Source organism: Mauremys reevesii, linkage group 9 (genome assembly GCF_016161935.1).
Source record: "Mauremys reevesii isolate NIE-2019 linkage group 9, ASM1616193v1, whole genome shotgun sequence".
In the NCBI taxonomy this organism is placed as follows: Eukaryota; Metazoa; Chordata; order Testudines; family Geoemydidae; genus Mauremys; species Mauremys reevesii.
This window is the reverse complement of record NC_052631.1, coordinates 59231647-59249860: the sequence shown is the minus strand read 5'-3', so window position 1 is coordinate 59249860 and position 18214 is coordinate 59231647.

The following is an 18214-nucleotide window of genomic DNA, read 5'->3' as shown; positions in this document are numbered from 1 at the left end:
CGGCTCTCATACTCACCCCCTGCCACTGCCCGCCCGCTCGCCTCCTCAGCCTCCCACCCCCCTGGCCAGTGATGAGCTGCCAAAATCTTAACAACCGGTTCCCTCCTCACCCCACAAGGGGGTCGTGGCCTGCCCCTGCCCCCTGGGACTCCTGCCCCATCCAACCCCCCACGTTCCTTGACACCCCGCCAGGACCCTTGCCCCATCCACCCCCCTTCCCTGTCCCCTGACTGCCCCCAGCCACCCCATCCAACCCCTCCTCTCATTCCTGATGGCCCGCCCTGGGACCCCTGCCCCATCTAACCACCCCTTCTCCCTGTTCCCTCACCATCCCTGGAACCCCTGCCCCTGACTGCCCACCACCACCCCATCCACCCTCCCCTTCCTTCCTGATGGCCCCCCCAAGACCCTTGCTCCCATTCAACCCCCCTGTTCCCCACCCTCTGACCACTCCAACCCCTATCCACCCCCCCAAACTCCCCTGCCCCCTATCCAACCCCTGCCTCCCCCCCGCTCCCTAACCACGCTGCCTTGAGGTGGCTGGTGGCGCTACAGCCACGCCGCTCGGCTGGAGCTGGGCCACGCTGCCACGCAGCGCCTGGAGCTCACAGCCCCCACACTTCCCGTGAATCAGCTGTTTGTGTGGGAAGCCTGGGAGGGCTGAGAAGCAAGCAGCAGCTTCGCGCTCAGGCCCAGAGAGGCAGAGGCGGAGTGGAGGTGAGCTGGGGAGGGGAGTGGTTCCCTTGCGCGCCCCCCTCCAGCCCCAGCTCACCTCAGCTCTGTCTCCGCCTCGCTGGGCCTGAGCGCGAAGCCGCCACACCGCTTCGCTGCCCTCCCAGGCTTCCCACGCGAACAGCTGACTCGCAGGAAGTGGCGGGGGAGGGGGAAAAGCGGGGCGGAGCGTTCAGGGGAGGAGGCGGACCAGTGGTGAGCCCACCCACTTGCATCCTCAGCCCCCCTCCCTCACCCGCCACTTGCCTACTCACTCCCCCCCTCCCGCATGGGCTGCACAGTGAGCCCACGCGGGCTGCATGCGGCCCATGGGCCATATGTTGTGCAGGCCTGACATACAGTAATGGCAAAGTTCTTGGTTCAGGCTTGTAGTACTGGTGGAATAAACTGCAGGCTCAAATCAAGTCTCTGGAGTATATCCACAGCTGGGATGGGTCATTCAATCCGTAGTTCAAAGCTTCAGTTTGTAGCAAAGTCCCTCCAGAGGTATGAAGCAGGATTGAAGACAAGATGGAGGAGCTGGAGCAGCTTTTTATAGTCTCTTGCCATGTGGTCTCTGCTTTCTTTGTCCCGAAGACAAGCTGTCCATCACATGGCATGGAAAAACCTCAGAGTTCTGTCCATAGACATGTCTCTGCATACCTTGCTCAGTCACAAGGTGTATCTGCCTTCTTTCAGTGGGTCAGTTGTATAGCTGATGACCCTTAATGGGCCATCAAGCAGGCTAGGCAGAGCTGACACCAACTTGTCTGGGGTGTCACCCAGAAGCATAGCTCACCTTTGAACTACAGACAGTAGAGAGCCAATACTTATAACTTTAAATACAAAAATGATACATACATACAGATAGCATAATCATAGAGTCATAGAATATTAGGGTTGGAAGGGACCTCAGGAGGTCATCTAGTCCAACCCCCTGCTCAAAGCAGGACCAATTCCCAACTAAATCATCCCAGCCTGACCTTAAAAACCTCTAAGGAAGGAGAGTCCACCACCTCCCTAGGTAACCCATTCCAGTGCTTCACCACTCTCTGAGTGAAAAAGTTTTTCCTAATATCCAACCTAAACCTCCCCCACTGCAACTTGAGACCATTACTCCTTGTTCGGTCATCTGCTACCACTGAGAACAGTCTAGATCCGTCCTCTTTGGAACCCCCTTTCAGGTAGTTGAAAGCAGCTATCAAATCCCCCCTCGTTCTTCTCTTCTGCAGACTAAACAATCCCAGTTCCCTCAGCCTCTCCTCATAAGTCATGTGCTCCAGCCCCCTAATCATTTTTGTTGCCCTTCGCTGGACTCTTTCCAATTTTTCCACATCCTTCTTGTAGTGTGGGGCCCAAAACTGGACACAGTACTCCAGTTGAGGCCTCACCAATGTTGAATAGAGAGGAATGATCATGTCCCTCGATCTGCTGGCAATGCCCCTACTTATACAGCCCAAAATGCCATTAGCCTTCTTGGCAACAAGGGCACACTGTTGACTCATATCCAGCTTCTCATTCACTGTAACCCCTAGGTCCTTTTCTGCAGAACTGCTTCCTAGCCATTGGGTCCCTAGTGCATGGGATTCTTCCGTCCTAAGTGCAGGACTCTACACTTGTCCTTGTTGAACCTCATCAGGTTTCTTTTGGCCCAGTCCTCTAATTTATCTAGGTCTCTCTGTATCCTATCCCTACCCTCCAGCGTATCTACCACTCCTCCAAGTTTAGTGTCATCTGCAAACTTGCTGAGAGTGCAGGCCACGCCATCCTCCAGATCATTAATGAAGATATTGAACAAAACCAGCCCCAGGACCCACCCTTGGGACACACCACTTGAAACCGGCTGCCAACTAGACATGGAGCCATTGATCACTACCCGTTGAGCCCGACGATGTAGCCAGCTTTCTATCCACCTTATAGTCCAATCATCCAGCCCACACTTCTTTAACTTGCTGGCAAGAATACTGTGGGAGACTGTATCAAAAGCTTTGCTAAAGTGAAGGAATAACACATCCACTGCTTTCCCCTCATCCACAGAGCCAGTTATCTCCTCATAGAAGGCAATTAGGTTAGTCAGGCATGACTTGACCTTGGTGAATCCATGCTGACTGTTCCTGATCACTTTCCTCTCCTCTAAGTGCTTCAGAATTGATTCCTTGAGGACCTGCTCCATGATTTTTCCAGGGACTGAGGTGAGGCTAACTGGCCTGTAGTTCCCTGGATCCTCCTTCTTCTCTTTTTTAAAGCTGGGCACTACAGTAGCCTTTTTCCAATCATCCAGGACCATGGGCGCCAACTTATATGGGCTCGTGGAGCTAAAGCCCCAGGAATATTCAAAATCAGGGGCTCTGCTCCACCAATATTTGGAGCTAGGTTTTGCCCCTTTAAATCCCAGACGCGGCCGGGAATCAGAGGGCTCTGGGCTGCCCGCTGCTGCCGGGAGCCCAGAGCCTTTTAAATCCCAGCCGCGGCAGGGAATCAGAGGGCTCTGGGCTGCCCGCTGCGGCGGGGAGCCCAGAGCCTTTTAAATTCCAGCCGCGGCCGGGAATCAGAGGGCTCTGGGCTGCCCGCTGCTGCAGGGAGCCCAGAGCCTTTTAAATCCCAGCCGCGGCCGGGAATCAGAGGGCTCTGGGCTGCCTGCAACCGTGGGGAGCCCAGAGCCCTTTAAATCCCAGCCGCGGCCGGGAATCAGAGGGCTCTGGGCTGCCCGCTGCTGCAGGGAGCCCAGAGCCTTTTAAATCTCAGCCGCAGCCGGGAATCAGAGGGCTCTGGGCTGCCTGCAACCGCGGGGAGCCCAGAGCCCGTTAAATCTCAGCCGCGGCTGGGAATCAGAGGGCTCTGGGCTGCCTGCAACCGCGGGGAGCCCAGAGCCCTTTAAATCTCAGCCGCGGCTGGGAATCGGAGGGCTCTGGGCTGCCCGCAGGGGCAGACAGCCCAGAGCCCTTTGAATCCCAGCCGCGGCGGCTGGGATTTAAAGGGCTCGGGGCTCCCCGCGGCTGCCAGCAGCTCAGAGCCCTTTGAATCCCAGCCCCTGGCCGCTGATTGCCCCCTCCCCAGACCCCTGCCCCAACTTTCCCCTAGGACCCCACCCCCTACCTGTCCCCTGATAAACCCCCTGGACTCCCATGCCTATCCAATTGCTGCCTGTCCCCTGACTGCCCCTCCGAACCTCTGCCCCATCCAACCCCCCCTGCTCCTTGTCCCTTGACTGGCCCCTGGAACCCCCTACCCCTTCTCCAACCTTGTAATCTTGTGGTACTGACGTGTTGTAGCTTCATTTTATATCGGCTTACAGGGCGGGAGTGGGGGGGGGGCACCACCATTTTGGGCCCCACCAAAAATTATACAAACCTGCCGCCTATGTCCAGGACCTCCCCTGTTCGCCATGAGTTTTCAAATATAATGGCCAATGGCTCTGCAATAACATCCGCCAACTCCTTTAGTACCCTCGGATGCAGCGCATCCGGCCCCATGGACTTGTGCTCATCTGGTTTTTCTAAATAGTCCCAAACCACTTCTTTCTCCACAGAGGGCTGGTCACCTTCTCCCCATACTGTGCTGCCCAGTGCAGCAGTCTGGGAGCTGACCTTGTTCGTGAAGACAGAGGCAAAAAAATCATTGAGTACATGAGCTTTTTCCACATCCTCTGTCACTAGGTTGCCTCCCTCATTCAGTAAGGGGCCCACACTTTCCTTGACTTTCTTCTTGTTGCTAACATACCTGAAGAAACCCTTCTTGTTACTCTTAACATCTCTTGCTAGCTGCAACTCCAAGTGTGATTTGGCCTTCCTGATTTCACTCCTGCATGCCTGAGCAATATTTTTATACTCTTCCCTGGTCATTTGTCCAATCTTCCACTTCTTGTAAGCTTCTTTTTTGTGTTTAAGATCAGCAAGGATTTCACTGTTAAGCCAAGCTGGTCGCCTGTCATATTTACTATTCTTCCTACACATCGGGATGTTTTTTTCCTGCAACCTCAATAAGGATTCTTTAAAATACAGCCAGCTCTCCTGGACTCCTTTCCCCCTCATGTTATTTTCCCAGGGGATCCTGCCCATCAGCTCCCTGAGGGAGTCAAAGTCTGCTTTTCTGAAGTCCAGGGTCTGTATTCTGCTGCTCTCCTTTCTTCCTTGTGTCAGGATTCTAAATTCGACCATCTCATGGTCACTGCCTCCCAGGTTCCCATCCACTTTTGCTTCCCCTACTAACTCTTCTCTATTTGTGAGCAGCAGGTCAAGAAGAGCTCTGCCCCGAGTTGGTTCCTCCAGCACTTGGACCAGGAAATTGTCCCCTACACTTTCCAAAAACTTCCTGGATTGTCTGTGCACTGCTGTATTGCTCTCCCAGCAGATATCAGGGTGATTAAAGTCTCCCATGAGAACCAGGGCCTGCGATCTAGTAACTTCTGCTAGTTGCCGGAAGAAAGCCTCGTCCACCTCATCCCCCTGGTCTGGTGGTCTATAGCAGACTCCCACCACGACATCATCCTTGTTGCTCACACTTGTAAACTTAATCTAGAGACTCTCAGGTTTTTCTGCAGTTTCATACCGGAGCTCTGAGCAGTCATACTGCTCTCTTACATACAATGCAATTCCCCCACCTTTTCTGCCCTGCCTGTCCTTCCTGAACAGTTTATATCCATCCATGACAGTACTCCAGTCATGTGAATTATCCCACCAAGTCTCTGTTATTCCAATCACATCATAGTTCCTTGACTGTGCCAGGACTTCCAGTTCTCCCTGCTTGTTTCCCAGGCTTCTTGCATTTGTATATAGGCACTTAAGATAACTCGCTGATTGTCCCACTTTCTCAGTCTGAGACAGGAGTCCTCCCCTCTTGCACTCTCCTGCTCGTGCTTCCTCCCGGTATCCCATTTCCCCACTTACCTCAGGGCTTTGGTCTCCTTCCCCGGTGGACCTAGTTTAAAGCCCTCCTCACTAGGCTAGCCAGCCTGCTTGCGAAGATGCTCTTCCCTCTCTTCGTTAGGTGGAGCCCGTCTCTGCCAAGCACTCCTCCTTCTTGGAACACCATCCCATGGGCGAAGAATCCAAAGCCTTCTCTCCGACACCACCTGCGTAGCCATTCGTTGACTTCCACAATTCGACGATCCCTACCCAGGCCTTTTCCCTGCACAGGGAGGATGGATGAGAACACCACTTGCGCCTCAAACTCCTTTATTCTTCTTCCCAGAGCCACATAGTCTGCAGTGATCCGCTCAAGAACATTCTGGCAGTATCATTGGTGCCCACGTGGAGAAGCAGGAAGGGGTAGCGATCCAAGGGCTTGATGAGTCTCAGCAGTCTCTCCGTCACATCGTGAATCCTAGCTCCTGGCAAGCAGCAGACCTCTCGGTTTTCTCGGTCAGGGCGGCAGATAGATGACTCAGTCTCCCTGAGGAGGGAGTCCCCAACCACCACCACCCTCCTCCTTCTCTTGGGAGCGGTGGTTGTGGAACCCCCATCCCTAGGACAGTGCATCTTGTGCCTTCCAATCGGTGGAGTCTCCTTCTGCTCCCTTCTCTCAGATGTACCATCTAGTCCACTCTCCGCATTAGTACCTGTGGAAAGAACATGAAAACGGTTGCTCATATGTATCTCCATTGCTGGTACATGGACGCTCCTCTTTCTTCTTCTGGAGGTCACATGCTGCCAAATTTCTTCACCGTCCCTCTCTGCCCTCTGCACAGCCTGCTCCGATTCTTCAGGACGTAATTATAACCAGCAAATCATAACCTTGTCTTAGACAGGGGCGGCTCTAGGATTTGCGCTACCCTAAGCAGGGCGGCACACCGCGGGGGGCGCTCTGGCGGTCGCTGGTCCCGTGGCTCCGGTGGACCTCCTGCAGACGTGCCTGTGGAGGGTCTGCTGGTCCCGCGGCTCCGGTGGACCTCCCGCAGGCACGCCTGCGGATGCTCCACCGGAGCCGCAGGACCAGCGGACCCTCCACAGGCATGCCTGCGGGAGGTCCACTGGAGCCGCCTGCTGCCCTCCCTCGGGACACTGCCCCAAGCGCGCGCTTGGCGCGCTGGGGTCTGGAGCCGGCCCTGGTCTTAGACACCTTATTTGGTGTCACTACAGGACCTTGGTTGCAACAATGTTCTATACAGTCCCAGTTCATGTCAATAACGTCACACCATCCCTCCGGAGGGTGTTGCTGTGATGGGTTCGGTCACAGAGACACCCTTGGGACTGTCACCTGATGTGCTGAAATTACCTCTGCGCCCGTTTTCCCTGATGGCTTGGGACTCCAGGACCCTGCCTTGTTGAGCCAGACATGCTAGTCTGCTGCAACATAGACCCAGGTCTGAACCACGCCCGCAAAGCTGCAGGCTTTAACTGAAAACCACTCAGCAGGTTATCTATCTCCAGCATCCAGACACCCAGTTTCCAATGGTGGAGTCAGGGTGGGGCCAGGGGCGGGGAAAGGAGCAGGGAAAGGGGCGGGGAGGCGCGAGCACCCACCTGCACCAGAGAAAGTTGGCGCCTATGCAGGACTGGCAGCCCCCTTTGTTCTGTTCCACCCCCTTTTATGGCTTTGGCACAAAGCGGGAATCTTTTGTCTCTCTGGGTCCCCACTCCTCCTTCTAAATGGAAAAGCACCAGGTTTAAGATGGATTCCAGTACCAGGTGACATGGTCACATTATGTCCTGTGAGACCCCAAGCCTTCATTCTTCCTAGCCTGACTCACACGAAGGCTTACAAGTAAACAGCTATTTATAATCAATTGTCCTGGTCAATGGGAGCCATCAAGATTCTAAACCACCATTAATGGACTTCTAGGTTCAGAGTTCAGATCCAAGGCCAAACCTGGCTATGGCTCTAAACTGGCTGTTGTTCTTGCACAATTTTAGCCCACAATGGCAGAAGTCATGTGAGAAAATCTGATCTCATGATTTTCATCCTCCTGAGCATATATCCACTGGCAGCTCATGCTCATCTGGTATGAAGATAAGAGCAATAGGCCAGTTCACACACCACACAGTTCTGTGGAACTCGTTGCCAGGGGATGGTGTGAAGGCCATATAAGTATAACTGGGTTCAAAAAAGAACTAGATACGTTCCTCTACAGCCAAAATGCTTCTGAAATAAATGTAATCAAACTTTACTAATTCTGGGTCACTGAGAACGAAAATGATGCTTAAAAATGTTGATTGGCTCTGGTTTTAAGATATGCTATTGGGTCAGTATATACAACCCTTGACTTGGGAATAGCGGAGGATAAGTGAGTTATAAAGGGAAGGGATCTCAATTTAAACCAGAAATGACTAAAATACATCTTTGACTGGATCTATGAATAAATCTATGACTGAGTTTGGACAGTACTTGCTTTTTAGGCAAAACAATGAATGATGCACTCTGAAGCTGGTATTACGTCATACATGATATGAATTGCATCATGTTATTCCTAGAAGTCATGGATGATGCAATCATAACGAAGCTTACATCACTCTGCTGAACAAATTGCCCTATATCAGCTCTAGAAATCATACAGTGTCGTGCTCTCTTATTTGTCAGTGTTTGATTTTGCAAAGGGACACATTTCTGTTTAGCCAAAGTGAGCAGAGATGCCTTGTACTTGTGTGAACAGTGCAGATAACTTCTGCTATGTTTGTGGTGAAGTGACTTTTGCATCACAAAAGCGCAGTATAAGCACTATGGTTAAGAAAGCCTATCACCTTTATTTTGGCTGCAAAATTGGAGATCAGGACAAGAGGTGGGCCCCACACATATGCTGCAACACTTGTGCAACAAATCTTCGCCAGTGGTTGAACAGGAAAAGGAAATCTATGCCTTTTGCAGTGCCAATGATTTGGAGAGAGCCAACAGATCATACCAGCAATTGTTACTTCTGCATGGTGCCTCCAGTTGGGAAAGGTGTGTCAAAGAAGAAAAAGTGGACTGTGCATTATCCAAACATTCCATCAGCTATACGCCCAGTACCCCACGGAGAAGGACTGCCGGTTCCTGATGCACCAGAATCATTCTCACTTGAGTCAGATGAGGAAAAGGAAGAGGATGAAACTTCTGGTCCTGAACCATCAATGTCACGGGACCCACATTTTCTCCCATCCTCCTCCTCTGAACCGCACCTCATAACACAAGGTGAACTGAATGACCTTGTCAAGGATTTGGAACTACCCAAGAGTAAGGCAGAGCTGTTGGGCTCCAGACTACAGCAGTGGAATCTCCTGGCAGGTGGTGTTAGGGTTTCCATGTTCCGTGACCGTCAAAAGGATCTTGTCCCACTCTTCTTCATGGAAGGTGATCTTGTAGCCTGCAACAACATCGATGGTGTGATGGCAGCCCTCAACATCGTTCACGATCCAGATGAGTGGAGACTGTTCATTGATTCATCGAAGACGAGTCTTAAAGCTGTTTTACTGCATAATGGCAATGTTTTGCCATCAATTCCAGTTGATCATGTAGTCCATATGAAGGAAACCTATGACAACATGAAACAACTTTTGAGGTGCATAAACTATGACCAACATCAGTGGCAGCTTTGTAGCGATTTGAAGGTTGTTGCTCTCTTGCTTGGTCTGCAGACTGGATACACAAAGTACTGCTGTTTTCTCTGCGAATGGGATAGTCGTGCAAGAGATTCCCACTACATCAAGAAAGATTGGCCACTCAGACAGTCATTGGAGCCTGGGAGGAAAAGTGTTCAGCATCCACCACTTGTTGAATCAAGGAAGATTTTGTTACCACCCTTACACATCAAGCTGGGTCTGATGAAAAACTTTGTCAAGGCCATTGACAAAACACAAGCAGCTTTCAAGTACCTCCGTGGAAAATTTCCAAGGTTAAGTGAAGCTAAGATAAAGGAAGGTGTCTTTGTTGGTCCTCAGATTCGTGAACTTCTTCGAGATGATGCATTTGATGATGCACTGCGTGGCAAGGAAAAGACAGCATGGAAAGCCTTCCAGTTAGTGGCAATAAATTTTCTCAGAAACAACAAGGCAGACAACTACAGGTTGTTGGTGGAAAACCTCCTCAAGGCATACAAAAGCCTTGGTTGCAACATGTCACTAAAGATACATTTTTTGCACTCTCATCTAGATTTTTTTCCACCAAACTGCGGAGCAGTGAGCGATGAGCATGGCGAGTGATTTCACCAGGACATTGCAACAATGGAGAAACGCTATCAGGACAAATGGAGCCCATCAATGCTTGCAGACTATTGCTGGACAGTGGCAAGAGATGCTCCATTTAATGAATACAAGAGACAAGCCAAGAAGCGCCAAGTAGACACTGAATAGGACTAAACTATGTACATAATAGTTTTTTGCCTTTTGTTTCATAATACATTTTATTTATATAACCCTTTTGCTGATTTTTAAAGTGTTACATAAACAGGACAGGTGAAATATTATCATGTAAAGCAACCATAAACACATGAAAAGACCTAGGTTTACAATTTATGATTAAAACTCTACTATCTACTGTGATGGAGCAAGGCCGGATGGCTACAGGAAAGTACTCAGGAACAGGTATGTTAGCCCCAGGCTAAGCAAATCCCTAGTACCATGGGAACCAAAATGGCAGTTGCTCCAGGGTAATTAAGGCACCTGGGGCCAATTAAGAACTTTCTAGAAGACACCGGAGAGAGCTACATTGATTGGAGCACCTGCAGCCAATCAGGGCAGGCTAATCAGGGCACCTGGTATAAAAAGGGGAGCTCACTCCAGTCAAGGAGGAGGAGCCAGAGGAAGGAAGTGCGTATGAGGAGCTGGGAGCCAGAGACACAAGGAACTAAGAACTGAGAGGGTGTACTACTGGAGGATTGAGGAAACACCATACAATCAAGCAGTATCAGACACCAGGAGGATCCTATGGTGAGGATAAGAAAGGTGTTTGAAGGAGGCTATGGGGAAGTAGCCCAGGGAGCTGTAGCGGTCAAGCAGCGGTTACAAGTAGCACTATAGAGACTGCTGCAATTCACAGGGCCCTGGGCTGGAACCCGGAGTAGAGGGCAGGCCCGGGTTCCCCCCAAGCCTCGCTACTCCTAATCAGACATAGGAGGAGGTGATCCAGACTGTGGGTTTCATCCAAGGGGAAGACCACTGAGGGGAGGAAATCTGCCAATAAGCGCAGGACCTACTAGAGGAGAGGAGGAACTTTGCCACACTACACAATACACATAGACATGAAATGTAAAAACTTAAATACCTTATGTCGGAGAAAAACTCAGTTCTCGCTTTTTCGTTTGGGTGCAGCAAAATCAAATACTTTATTCTTTCTTTAGTAATTACAATAGAGGGAGGGAGTGCCCTAGGACACAGGGTCGCCCCAGTCCCGGACAGGTCTCTCAACTGGTAAACAATTACAGCAAGCATTTATACCTTTGTTACAGACAACTAGCAATAATACAGACAATAATGAGCAACAACTGCATTTTGTTTATACATAAGCCATCCTGCTATCTTATTTTTCTCACTTCTAGGAGACACCAGTCTACATATTTGGTTATCAGTTGCAAGGTCGTAATAACTTTTTACACAGTTCTTTCCCTCTCGCCTCACACCATCCTCACTTCTACAAGTCTCACGTCATTAGGGTTACAGCTGGCCTAACTCTTGCTAACTATTAGCTTGACTCTTGCTAACTGACTGACATACATTAAAATCCCCTTCAAATCCTTGTTAATTCTTTCCCTACTTCCACACTTAGAAACAGTAGCCAATCAGTTGTTTTAATTGTCATATTTGAATTCAGCACATCAAAATACATAATAAATAGCACATTTTATCTCTGAAGCAGACGACTTCTAAAAAATTGTAGACCAATGTAATTTCCCTGTTCTGTTTACTCCTTCTGAAGCATCTGGCACCGATACTGGGCTCGAGAGACCATTGGTCTGATACAGTGTGGCCGTTCTTGTGTTCCTCAACCTGACTAAATTATCAGGAAGTATCTGGCCCAAAGCATTTGAAAACAATGGATTTCATTTCCTGAGGAATTAATTTCTTCAGCTTGGAATTCACTACATTTCTTTTACAATGAGTTGCATATTGTCTTTTATAACAATATCCAGCCATCGGTGTCTGGGGAATCTCTGGTTTTATTCAGTGTGAAACAGATGAGATGGCCTGTCCATTGGATTTGCTGACTTAGCACTGTTCAGTGTTTTGCTGCGCTGCTACATTGAGATCCTGAAAAAGCTAACATGCCTGCTAACTCTTCCCAAACCCTTGTGAGAGGCTCCTTTGGACAAACCCATAGTATTTGCTATTGTTTTGCTTCCCAGTGACCATTATAAAACATTCACCAGAAATGCCATTTTATTGTATCAGAGGGGTAGTCGTGTTAGGCAGCCATCTGGTCATCAGTGACTGAGTCTGAGCATTGGTCCCCCAACAGATCAGTTCCCATCTCATGGTGATGTCCAGGACACAGTAAGAACAGTAGCTATTCTGAGGGTAGGTCTATACTCACCGTCTGGGTTGACGCAGTGAGTTCGACTTCTCAGAGTTCGAACTATCGCGTCTAATCAAGACGCGATAGTTCGAACTCCCCGCGCGCACCGGTCGACTCCGGAACTCCACCACCGCGAACGGCGGCGGCGGAGTTGACCTTGGAGCTGCGGAGTTTGACCCTGCCGCGTCTGGACGGGAAAGTCAGTCGAACTAGGGTACTTCGAGTTCAGCTATGCTATTCGCGTAGCTGAACTTGCGTACCCTAGTTCGACACCCCCCCCTTAGTGTAGACCAGGCCTAAGACAGTAAGCAGCATTAATCTTAGTATTGATTTTAACCAGAAAAGACAGTCTGTAACCACCATTCTCCAACCACACCAAAAATTTGCCCATACCAAGACCAGTTTGTTACCCGTGCTCCAGCATAGTGCTAAAAAGTCACTCTCTTCACATCACTAGTGCTTCCAGTCTGATAGCTGTACTGTACAGACCTGAACATAGTCAGCCAAGTAACATGGGCCTCCAGCAATAGACTCTGATTTGTCCCTAATGGTATGGGGAAATCTCCTTCTTGGCCTCTTGTTCTGAATCTCCCTGGAGTCTGGATCGCTGTGGCTTGTTTGACACTCATTTCGTGCCTAGAGTACATGTTCAGAATACTCAATGCACCCCCTGCAATGGACTGGAGAACATTTGTCCTCAAGTTATGGGACAGATTCTTCACACCCTGCCACCAAGTTTACATGGTGCATCTCCACTGGCTGCAATGGAGCTACATTGGCGTACCAGGGTGGAGAATTGGGCCTTCTCTAGCTATCTGTTCTGGGAGCTGCCCTTCATTACAGTCCAGGGCTGGAGAAGAAGCCTCTTGCTTAGAGAACGTACAGGCAGGGGCGGCTCCAGGCACCAGCGCAGCAAGCGCGTGCCTGGGGCAGCAAGCTGCGTGGGGCGGCCTGCCGGTCGCTGTGAGGGCGGCGTTTCTGTGGGAGGTTCGCTGGTCCCGCGGTTTTGGCAGTAATTAAGCTGCAGATATGCTGAAGGCGCGGGACTGGCGGACCTCCCGCAGAACCGCCGCCAAATCCACGTGACCGGGGCAGACCTCTCGCAGAAACGCCGCCGAAGGCTGCCTGACTGCCATGCTTGGGGCAGCAAAAAACATAGAGCCCACAGTGACTGCATTCAGTAAGATGAAACTTTATTTCTTAAACTACCTTTACTTCCATGACGCAGTGGCAAAGTGACTGGCGATTGTGGATCCAATCGTGAAGGTGCCAAATGTCCTCAATTGCCAGTGAGAAATGAAGGTACACACACAACCTAGAGGTATTTATCTGTCTGAATGGATATTACAATGAGAGAGAAATTCTGCGTATCAGGGAGATGCAAAGGCAGCTGGAAATAGGATACGTATTAGGAAGGAGACCTGGGTAGGAAATGTTTTTTCTGTCCCAGGAACATCATCAAGATTTCAAAAAAAAATCATCATACTGATTCAGGATGAAAGGTCAAAATCTCAAAAAATGTGAACTGAATTCTGCCTCCTCCATGTTTGGGTCAATTGAAATGTTTTATTTTGATAACTTCAAAATATTTTCTTTTGATTTCAATCTTTTTTTTAAATGACATATTTTCCTATAACTTAACTTACATTTCAAAACAAAAAGTCATTTCAAGATCAAAAAACAGAGCTTTTCATTGAGAAAATATCAAAATGGGACATTCTGGCAATTTCAAAACTCCCTCCCCCCCAAAAATATTTGAAATGGAAAATTCCTCAAAGCTGAGCCTCTTGCCTGAAAAGTTTTGGTTCTAACAATCAGCATTTTCTGACAGAATGTCATGACCCGGACATGAACACTCTGGCCTAGAGGGTAGGAGCCGGAGTCATACCTAGTGGTCAGAGCAGGAGTTAGGGGGTCAAGCCAGGGGTCAGAGCCAGCCACCACAAGTCAAGTGAAAGCTCAGAACCAGAGTCAGAAATCTTGCCAGAGACTGTAGTCGGTGTGAGGGATCAGGAGTCATGCCAAGGGTCAGAGCTAAAGAACAGAGTCAGAGCCTGTTGTAACAGCAGGCTACATACTGCCAAGGTGCACAGACAGCTTCCTGGACTCCCTCTATGCTTAAATAGTGTGCCTGATTCAGAGATCCAGAAGGGGTGCTGCCAATGGGGTCAGCTGTGGGCAGGGTTTCCTGTGGTGCTTACCCTCCTGGTGTTTGTAGTGCATGGCTCTCAGCTCTGGCTAGCTGCATTGGTCATCTACAGCTCCCGGTTCTAGTCCAAGCATTGTGGGGGGGCTCCGGACAGCTGCTGGGCCATTGAGAGAGTGCTATCTGCGTTGCGCAGCCCAGGAAGGGGTCCTCTAAGGAGAACAAGTTCTATTTATTCACCAAACACAAGACTACAAAAGCACCTGCTGTGGCACATTCTTTCGTCAGATGAAAGAAAAGCAATGGCACGCAGACTGCGATAACGTGTACCTTCCCCTGCTGACAGCAGCCTTCTCGTGGCTGTTTTCCTCCAGCTCAGCTCCCGGAAGGTGCATGTGAGGTCAGACAGAGAAGTGTTCGTCCCTTTCTTTGCACTAGGGATTCTTGGGGGCAGGTCTCTGGCCTGTGGCACACAGGAGGTCAGACTAGATGATCCCAATGCTCATTTCTGGCCTTAGAATGTATAAATCTCTGAGACAAACCCCAGAGGAGGAATTTGGATTCACTGCTTCAGCAGCAGAGCCCACTGCTGCCCCTGTGTCAAAGTGCTTCCCACACACTGGCGCTGGCCTCTCACGACAATAGGGAGCTGAGCTGTGTGTATGGAGCACATGGGGCCTAGCACCCCTAGGGTGACCAGATGTCCCGATTTTATAGGGACAGTCCTGATATTTGGGGTTTTGTCTTATATAGGTGCCTATTACCCCCCAAACCCTGCCCCGGTTTTTCACCCTTGCTGTCTGATCACCCTAATCACCCCTTTGACTGGAAACTTACCTGAATGTTCCTATTAGCCTTTCCCGAGCCTCCTGAGTGAAAACCACTGGCATTCCCTGCAGGGTTCTGCAGCCCGAGAGAACTGAAATGACTTTCATTCTCCTGTAGCTATCTGATCCAGCTGTGCAGAAGATCCCTGACCATCACGGAACGACAGGGCCTGGCATCTCATGGAGCCACCCGCACCTCTGCTGAGTGAGTACCAAGCAGATGTAGGGCACTGGCCAGCCAGAACAGGAGCGTTTGGCCCAGTGATGACCGCCGGAGCCAGGCACACAAGGATCAGGCTCACCGATTGAACACAGGGCAAATGATCGGAACCTAGGACTATCTGACGAGGGACAGTGAGTCGTGCACTACTTTGTTTACACCTGCTAAGTAAGTCTGGGTTCAACCATTCCCCCTGCAGACAGGACATGGGCAGCACAGTGAAAAGGGTGTGTGCCATGTGTCCAGTATCACAATGGCAGGGAAAGAACCAGAAGGGCTATTACATCATCTCCCACTCAGCCCTACTCAGGAGGAAGGGTAGCGGAATTTGTCCTGAGGACGTTCACAGCCACCGGAGATACTTGCCATGCATCTGCCAGGATGAGAAAAGATTGGTCACTTCTGCTTAGGGTTACCAGATAGCAACTGTGTAAAAACGTGCCAGGGGTTGCAGGGTAATAGGTGCCTATATAAGAAAAAGTCCCAGAAAACGGGATGTCCCTTTAAAAATGAGACATCTGGTCACCCTACTTTCGCTGGACCCCAGATGTGACTATTCCTGCCACAGGGATGGAGGGGATGGGCAGCCTGCCAGCAATTAACTACCTAGAAGAGAACAGACTCTTTGCCTGGGCAGGTTCTGTTCTTTGCCTGCTGGGGTTGGGACATTCAGGGCTCATGTTTTCAAGGGTTTCTCCACAACTACTGGAGCTGTTTGTTTCTTGCATTTGTTTCTTAACGGAGGCGGAGCTGTTCTGGTGATCACCTGACTCCAGCAGCTGAGGCGCAAAGGAAGAGACCAAATGCTGCAGGAGCTGACACCACTGCACACTCAGTGGGGGGAAGTTCCCACAGGCCCCATACAGCTCTCTTTGAAGCTAATGGAGAGGCTGCAGCTGCCTCAGATGGGATCAGTTGACTCCTGCTGACTGGAGTTTATGATGCAGAGTGGTTTTAAAAGCACATTTCTCATGACCACTCTCCTTCCCGGTCCCGTGCCGCCTGCACACAGGACTGAGAACTCAGTGGAGTAGACAGGGATTACTGAGCAATGGTGCTATTTATAACTAGCTGCTCTTTTAATATTTTTCCAGCCAATGATTGGTTCTGCTGTTTGCTGAGAGATAAAGAGACCATTTTTGCTACATGGGGGGTTATTTTTAAACTCTGATGCAGATGGAAGTCGTGAGAGGGCAAGAGACACTGAGAGAGCCCACAGTCTCTTGCTTTTGGCTTTCTTTGCTCAGGACAGTCAGACACTGGAAGGGGAAATACGAGAGGATACTGGCAAAGGCGGGAGGGTTTCCAAGGAGGAGATGCTGCCAGGAAGGAGAGAGGAAGTTGGAGGTTTCAGGAAAAGCACTGTTTTTTCTAAAGCAATAACAACACTCAGCACCCAGGAGTCAGGCCAGCCAGGACATGAGTTCCAGCACTTTTCATTAGCTTCACAAGCAGCAGAAATACCAAGCTCACATTGTGCATGCTCAAGGACCAACTCTGAGCATTAGCCTATCTGCTTCAATGCTAACTTTACATCATCGTATTTGCATAGTCTCTGCAATTCTCCTAAGGTCACCTCTTCCTCTAGCAGGATCTCAAGAGCATGACATTTTACTGAGAGGGCACCTAGGACACAGCAAGATTGATTAGTCCATGGGGGCAAAGTCAGGAGCAGAACCCAGGATACCTGTCTTCAAATCCCATTCTCCAACCACTAAGCCATGTGGCCTTGGAAACTGGGCAGCTCCTTTTATGCTTCCCAAGGCTGCATTGTGGCATCTAAAGCTGCTGTCAGCATGTCAGTTCTCTTGCAGTTGGTGAGACTCTCACACAAAGATTCTCCTGCATCCTGAAGTAGCCTCAGTGTCACCAGATGGCCAGGGCATTGCTCCCTCCAAGGGGGAGAGGCATCTCAAGCAACAAGTCCCACCCCAAATCCCTCCTTCAGTCCTAGCTTCTAACCCCAGAATCGCTGGATTCACCCTCTCTGCTCATTCCTCTGATCCTGATCCAGGCCTGAGCAGAGCAAGGAGCTTCAAGTGAATGGGGAGGAGGTGTAGAGGGGAGCAGGGGTGCAGAAGGGGTCAGGCATTGTAGCTTAGTTCTGGGGATAGCACTGGCACCAGATGAGAGTCCAGCGGAGAGAGTCCAGCAGAGGGCAACAAAAATGATTAGGGGGCTGGAGCACATGACTTATAGAATCATAGAATCATAGAATTCAAGATCAGAAGGGACCATTATGATCATCTAGTCTGACCTCCTGCAAGATGCAGGCCACATAAGCCGATCCACCCACTCCTTAAGCAAGCGACCCCTGCCCCATGCTTCGGAGGAAGGCGAAAAACCTCCAGGGCCACTGCCAATCTACCCTGGAGGAAAATTCCTTCCCGACCCCAAATATGGCGGTCAGCTGAACCCCGAGCATGCGGGCAAGACTCTCCAGCCAGACCCTCTGGAAAAAGGCTAACAATATCCTATCATTGACCCATTGTACTAATTACCAGTGTGGCACTTTATTGACCTATTGACTAAGCCAGTTATCCTATCATACCATCCCCTCCATAAACTTATCTAGCTTAATCTTAAAGTCATGGAGGTCCTTCGCCCCCACTGTTTCCTTTGGTAGGCTGTTCCAGAATTGCACTCCTCTGATGGTTAGAAACCTTCGTCTAATTTCAAGCCTAAATTTCCTGACTGACAATTTATATCCGTTTGTCCTCGTGTCCACATTAGCACTGAGCTGAAATAATTCTTCTCCTTCCTGGTATTTATCCTCTGATATATTTAAAGAGTGCAATCATATCTCCTCTTATCCTTCTTTTGGTTAAAGAAAACAAACCGAGCTCCTCAAGTCTCCTTTCATACGACAGGCTTTCCATTCCTCGGATCATT